This window comes from Apostichopus japonicus, chromosome 17 (assembly GCF_037975245.1).
Source record: "Apostichopus japonicus isolate 1M-3 chromosome 17, ASM3797524v1, whole genome shotgun sequence".
NCBI lineage: Eukaryota > Metazoa > Echinodermata > Holothuroidea > Aspidochirotida > Stichopodidae > Apostichopus > Apostichopus japonicus.
In genome coordinates, this window is record NC_092577.1 from 33,190,255 (window position 1) to 33,197,619 (window position 7,365).

A 7,365-nucleotide genomic window follows, 5' to 3' on the forward strand; every position below is an offset into this window, starting at 1 on the left:
ATTGTTCTGACTTCTGTGGAATTGAGCTGCATGCTACTGAGGGCATCCCGCGGGGAAAAAATAAGCGACAATGTTTCAAGTTTACACCAATCGATGACAATTTTGTACACAAATCGGTAAGATCAATGTGTGTTATTATCATATTACCAATATCTGTGTCTCATAGGGAAGAAAATTATTTGATATCAGTCTGGTTATCTTTCAAGATGTCATTGTAAGGTTATGAGGCCCTTAAAATGCTCCTTTTGGCTTTAAATATAAACAAAGAAGATATTAAATTTCCTTCATTACAATAGGAAAAAAATTCATATTATAAATAAATATTTCATGATGGGTATACTATACTATACTTTTTGAAAAGTAAAGTGTTTGATATTCGTGAAGACAGAAACCCATAAGAGCCTTTTGAGCTTAAGCATTGGAATTTCTGGTTTGTATATTATTTACCACTCAAAATCTATTGTGAAACTTTAAAACTTGCTATGGGTGCTTGCCAATGTCTAACGCAGCTGCCCTGAAACTTTTAAGAACCACGACAATAAGACCCTGCACAACCCTGTAGAATCGAATCTCAGGATGCATGCAAGATAGCTTAGATCATATTGACTTCATTTTAAATGTAACACAATGGTGTTGTTTATATGTTGCTCATGATTAGGCCCGTGTGATTAAGTTATAATAAGTGAAATAGTGTTTTGTAGGGATTTCTTAAATAACGAAGAACACTTTAAAACAGTACAAAACCGGCCCTGGTTTAAGATCGTGGGAAACAGAACTGCATATCCTATACTATTTATCCTATACTGTTCAAAAATGTAAAATGGAATGTAGGAAATAAATTCAATTCAATTCAATTATCTTTGGCACGAGTTTGAGTACAGTTAGAATTCCCCTTGGTACGAGTATGAGTACAGTTAGAATTCCCCTTGGTATGAGTACTAGTAAAAGCAGAATTCCCCCCCCCCCCATTAGTATGAGTACCAGTACAAGTAGAATTCCTCCTTAGTATCAGTACCATGCAGTGCAAGTAGAAGTCCCCTTTAGTATGAGTACCAGTACAAGTAGAATTATCTTTGGCATGAGTTTAGAATTCCCCGTGATATGAGTATTGGGTAGAATTTCCTTTGGTATGATTACGAGTATAAGTGCTCTAGACGTGAGTACAAGGCTCTTAACCTAGGTGCTTTAGTATCTATACTGAATTGTGAAAGAAAGTCCGGAGTGAGATTAAAATCCGTGAGGAGGAATACGGAGGCACTAGTAATGATGAACGATAAAGAGACTAAAAATAGATTTGCCATTTGTTATAGCTGAAACAGCCCACAATGGGAGCTGACATCTGGATGTCATAACTTCTTCAAGTCACATGCAAGTCAATGACGGAGCAACCAGGACCATACGTTATCTCCGCAAACATGCCCTCGGCGAATGTGGTGGGAACTACATTCCCGGGTATATCTACCAAAACAATACGTATGTGCTCATAGATAATGATTATTATCCTTCACCAAGAAATTATTCAAAAAAATATAGGTCGATGAATGTAACCGAAAAATGATATTAATCTTCAATGAATGAAACTTCTACACATTTTTGTATCATGATATGAGCCGATTTGTGCAAACAACCGATTTGCATTTATCGTTGTCCTGCCTATATTAAAAAAAAAAAAGTTGCTTCATGTTATCTGCTATATTTTAAAAAAGGGGAAACTTAAAGGTAGGTATTATCTTTATGCTGTCAATTACAAATAATTCCACCTATAAGTACCACCATTTCAAACGAAGCACTATATGCCCAATGCCATCAAGACAGCATGGAGAACATCATCATGAGAATAAGGTGGAGATGGATTGGACATGTATTGAGAAAGAACATAGATGACATCACACGAACAGCCCTCCACTGGACACCAGAAGGCAAAAGAAAGAGGGGACGTCCTAAAAACACTTGACGAAGAACTGTGGAAGGAGAGATTAAAGACCTGAACCACATGGGGTACCATCCAAAATTTAGCCCAGGATCGGAAGGAATGGAAGACTTTTGTTGCTGCCCTATGTGCCAGGAGGCATAATGGGCAGTAAGTTAGTTAGTAAGTATAAGTACCATATGAGAGACATTTAACGTTCCGTAATTTAGCAAGTATTCTTTATACCTGTCTGGTAATAAATCCAGAGACGAAGTTTAATTTAAACAAACTCGGGGAGCTGATTTCGGTGAAGTTGCACATGTACGTACGTATGTACTTAATTTATCACATAATGGGTGACTCAGGGTAGAAAAGGGTGATATGGGAGAGCCCCCTCTTGTGATTGATATTTACTCTGCTTGAACTTTGAACATAGATTTAACGATGACCACAGATAACGTCGTATATGGTTAACACAATGACTTCGATGCCAAGGCAGTGATTCAACCTTGTGATTTATGAGAATGTGTATGTATAAGGACCCACTCTACTACAACTTGTAGGCACAATAAACCAGATACTATAGTTAAATCAGTGTAAAATTACCATGCAGAGGATTCAAGTTGCGAAACTGGTTTAAGTGTGCAGTTATATTAAGGAAGTGACTGGGAATGTTAAACGTAATAGCCATCACGGTTGTTGACTTAAATGCCATATTTAGTATCTGTGGCAATTTATCTGGGCTTTAATATTGGCTTCTGTTTTGTCGAGAGTGCGTGTTACTTCTGAAAACACTCGAAGACAGTTCAGTTATCTGTTTAGCTTTTTGTATTGGATTTCCACCAGCATTCAACCGAGCAGCACTTCATTTTAGGTTATACACTCATATAGCCTATCACTTGTCTTTATTCTGAAATGTTGAGTTTTCAAATCACGAAAGCTGCAAACTTTTAATTATTGGTGATCGAATCATGGCGGAACAAGGAAAATATAAAAACCCCTTGGAGATCAAATCTGACCATGGAAGCAGTTCAGAGTCAGTGGATGAAAATACGACAGCACAAACTAAATCAGCCACTTTGCCTCGGACCCATCAGGATGAAGGCGTATACGCCTCAATGAGTCCGATTCCAGCCCAGAGAAACACGTGTGAGTTCCAAAAATCACCTATCCCTGGCTCACCGACAGATAATCATGAAGCTCGTTCATTCTTCCACGTAAAAGATGAAAGGGATTTGGAGAGAACTGAAGATTTCCCCGATTCTATATTTGGACCACCTGGTCCAAGTCTTCCTCCGAAGATAACTCCTCCATCACGACCGCCTCCTCTTCCCACAAGAAAAAAGGCTCTTCCGGAGACTACATCTACGGAAGTACCGACGTCGACAATACACCTCATTGGAAAGGACAGTGAAGAAAGCTCACGGCCACGAAGATTGTCTGATGCTCCCCCAAGCGAGGAAAAGAAATTAGCCAAACAACTTCTGTCAGGGATAGGTGAGAAGTATAAGTTTGTCGATGAAGCACTTTCAAAATACAAGGTGTTCAATAAAGAACTTTCGGGTGCTGCGGAAGGCCTTAAAGATAGGATCACCGAATCAGCGGAAGAGTCAATGAGGAACATTGAGTGGATTGAGAAGACGTTACTGAAAGATGTACGAATAAGAAGCGAAACTGAGGATCATGGAGCAGAGATCATACATAATGCTTTACAAACATTTTTACATCTCGAGAAGCAAGTCCAGGAACTGCAAACCAGCAATAGAGGTGATCAAGAGATAATTGGTAAATCATTAGATATATGTGAAAATCTAAGACGTTTGCTTAGGAGGGACATTGTCAATTGGGAAAACAAAGACGTTCTTCTAGTAGAGAATTACTGTGATTTATCCGTGGGTACGTTATTGAATAAAATGATAACGAGGTGTGTAGGGATAGTAGGTCTTAACGAGCAGAATGCCATCGTGGTCATAGATCAGCGCGAATCGTTAGGTATTTGTTTCGGACTTTGGTCCAAACTTATCAATAAATGTACAAAATGGGAAGTCATGTTCCAACCGAAGAACACTGCATCTCAAGTTGTACTTTCATCGACATTAGGAGAGGATAAGAGAGGTTCGCCAGTAATTGTCATCGGTATCGGGGATACGTTGTATTTTGTCCAAACGAAGAAGCTGTTCGACAAAGAAACGGGCCTCGCTGCACGGGAAACCGAAACGTCAGTCCGGCTCAGACTAGGTTTCAATATGTCCTCAGTCGCTTGTGTGGAACACCAACCTAATTTTGTCTGCATTGGGTGTAACAAACAAAACACCGTGACGATTTACGATTGCAAAGGTAACGATGATCAACTTCTTCAACAGGTTAATATCATCGGTGGTGATCTGTTTCATCTCTCCTTCGCTACTATGTTTAAAGGCAACTTACAATTTGGCGTGCTCTTAAAAACAGGAGCTCACAGAGAATCCCTATTGTCAGTAATAGATCAAGATGGCGTCATTCGTCAGTCCATGCCCAGGATTGTTGTCAAGAACCAAAAAGTGATTCCTTTTACGATGTCATTTAGTAGGTACGAAATGAATTTGGAGTTATTCGTTCTGTTTTTCAATCAGATAGCCTCTTGTCAGTTTTACATAGGTAAATTTGATTATGAAGACTTAACCCCATCAAGTGATTCGGTCAATCTCTTGTCGACAAATAATCGTATCCCCGTCAATATGACAACTCTACCAGGAACACAAACCACAGTCATGCTGTTCACAAACAGCGAAACACTTCTATTATGATAACTTGCATAGCAGTCAATAGAAATCCTTATATATATAACTAGACTTTTATAATTACCTTTCTAACATATCAAAGCAAAAAGCTCACACACACACACACACACATTTGAACTTCTACTGATATATAAAGAGCGGATATATGGCTGATGATATGTTAGCGTTTAACTTAATATATTGTGACGTAACAGCTAAACATGTTTTACCTCAATAGGTCATGAACTTCTTGTTAATAAATACAAACCTTATAATGGTCCATCAATATATACAATAAACCTAATTTTCATTTTCGAAATAAGGACGTAATTTTCTTTTAACATATAATAATTAAAGCGATTAATAATACTAGTTGATGAGTTAATTCATTTTCAACTACTTTATCGAACGAAAATGCCTACAATAATGAAGTAAACTGATGTGTTTATTGCTGTTAATTGGATTGCATCCTTATATCATTATATGAGTTGAATTATGTTCTTTCGTGTAACTATTACCATCATCGTTTACCCTCAGTTGCTTATGAATTATCTATCAATATATATATATATATATATATATATATATTATCTTAATTATATAGACGTATATCACTAATTGTATTGTATTTCCAAGTTCAGACACGAGGGTTAAACAAACTTCTTTGTTATTCATAAACTTATCTATTATCTAACATAAATGGAATACGCTCATATGTGTAGAACGAAAGTAACGAATTAGCCAGATGTTTCAATATTCCTGTTTCCTGTTTTTTTATTATTTCGTTCTGACGCATGGGAATAATTATGTCACAATATCCGAGAATTTTTGGCTAATATCGTCATCAAGTTGAAGGTTAAATTTACCAACAGTACTCTTAATTACAAGGGTGAATTAACGTCTACCTGTTTCAGTTATTATTAGTGATGTGAACGGAATGTTTCAAAAGTATACATATACGCTAAATTCTAAATTTCTTCCGACTGATATTCCTCCCCCCCTCTTAAGTCCATGAAACCTATATCGACTAGCTGTATGCGGATAAAATTAAATTTACGAACCAGGTGGTTTGGCTGTGGGTCTGGTGCATGAGGCTGCTACCTCAGAAATTGCAACGTTTTCATACGTCAAATGGTTCATTCTGTGATCATGTGGACTTGAAACTATATCTATAAATTGCTCTAAACCCAAGGTTGTGCAAGGTTTACCCACAAACCAAGACCTACTCCACCCCCTTGCCAACGCCACTGGTTTCTTTTGGTAAAGGAACTTCCTCTACATCCCACTGTGTCTTCAGAAATTCTGCTTTATATCATTACATCTTTTTCTTCTTTTCTCGAGTCGAAAGCATGTAACGTATTAAGTCACAGGCATGACTCTGAAGTAACCAAAATATAAGGCATTACGTTATAGTATGACTTTTATATATGGTGTGATGGCTGAATTCACAACATAAGGAACAAATGCATGTATCACATTTCAAGGACAAATAAACTCATGTTTACAAAAGGGAAAGCTAAACGGGTGTTTACAAACATGTGTACCATGATATGATAATGGCATCCCGGACCACCTAACTGACCGCAAATAACGACTCTCGGCAGTGGCGTAGGAAGGTACTTTTGAGTGGGGGCAAGGGCGGCGGAACTGGGGGGGCACAGGGGGCACGTGCCCCCCCACTTTTCCTCAGGTTAAAAATGTGCCCTTTTTCTACATAAAAATTGAGGTGTCTCAAGTTAGCAAGAGGCCAGGGAACCAGAATGAACACTCGGGAAGGGCCGTTTCCGGCCATCTGAGGGGTTTGTAAAACCAAAAATTTTCTTGTACGCTCCGCGCCAACCGATGGTGGCGCTCCGCTCAGATAGCCGTGCATACAACTTTGCAAATCCTGGCTATACGCCCCTGACTTTTAATGAATTTCTGTCGGTCAAACTCAAAGCTATTTCGAATGGACAAAATTTGTTAAGATATTAACAAGAAATAAACTCTAATTCGGAAGATTCCTACATTAGCAAATAGCATGATTTCACCTCATTTTGTCTCAAAGAAAACTTGTTCCTTGTTTCCCAATTTGCACATTGGATATTGCAGTGCTAGTATGCACATTTTTCTTGAGGGGTGGGGGGGGGGCGTTGATGGAGTGATGTGTATACGCAAATAAGATAATACAATAAGAGATATAAAGGGTACTAAATATAAGGCTGCATCAGTCCAATCGAATTTCTGCAAAGTGCCCTTTGATGTCGGTGCCCCCCCAGATTAAAAGTGCTTCCGCCGCCCTTGAGTGGGGGGCTGAAGACTGATGGCCGGCCTGGGGGAGGGGTCTATCCCCCTCCCCTTTGGAATTTTTTTGCATTTCCAGGTGGCCTCAGATGCAATTTGGTGCAATATAGCACACTTCAACACCCACTCCATTTTGTAAATAATTTTGCATTTTCACCTGGCCTAAGATGCAATTTGGTGCTCCAAATGAGATTTTTTTCTCATTTGGAAATGAAAAAGGGGTTTTCTGACTTGCGAAGCGGGGGGGGGGGGGGCGGAAGGATACTTCCGCCCTCATATTTTTCACTGGGGGGCTTGCGCCCCCCAGCCCCCCGGTTCCTACGCCCTTGATAGTCTCTCGGTATGATGAGATTTACATATTGAGAAGCAGTTGTGTACCTTGTATATGACATTGTACTTGAATGACTTCACTGG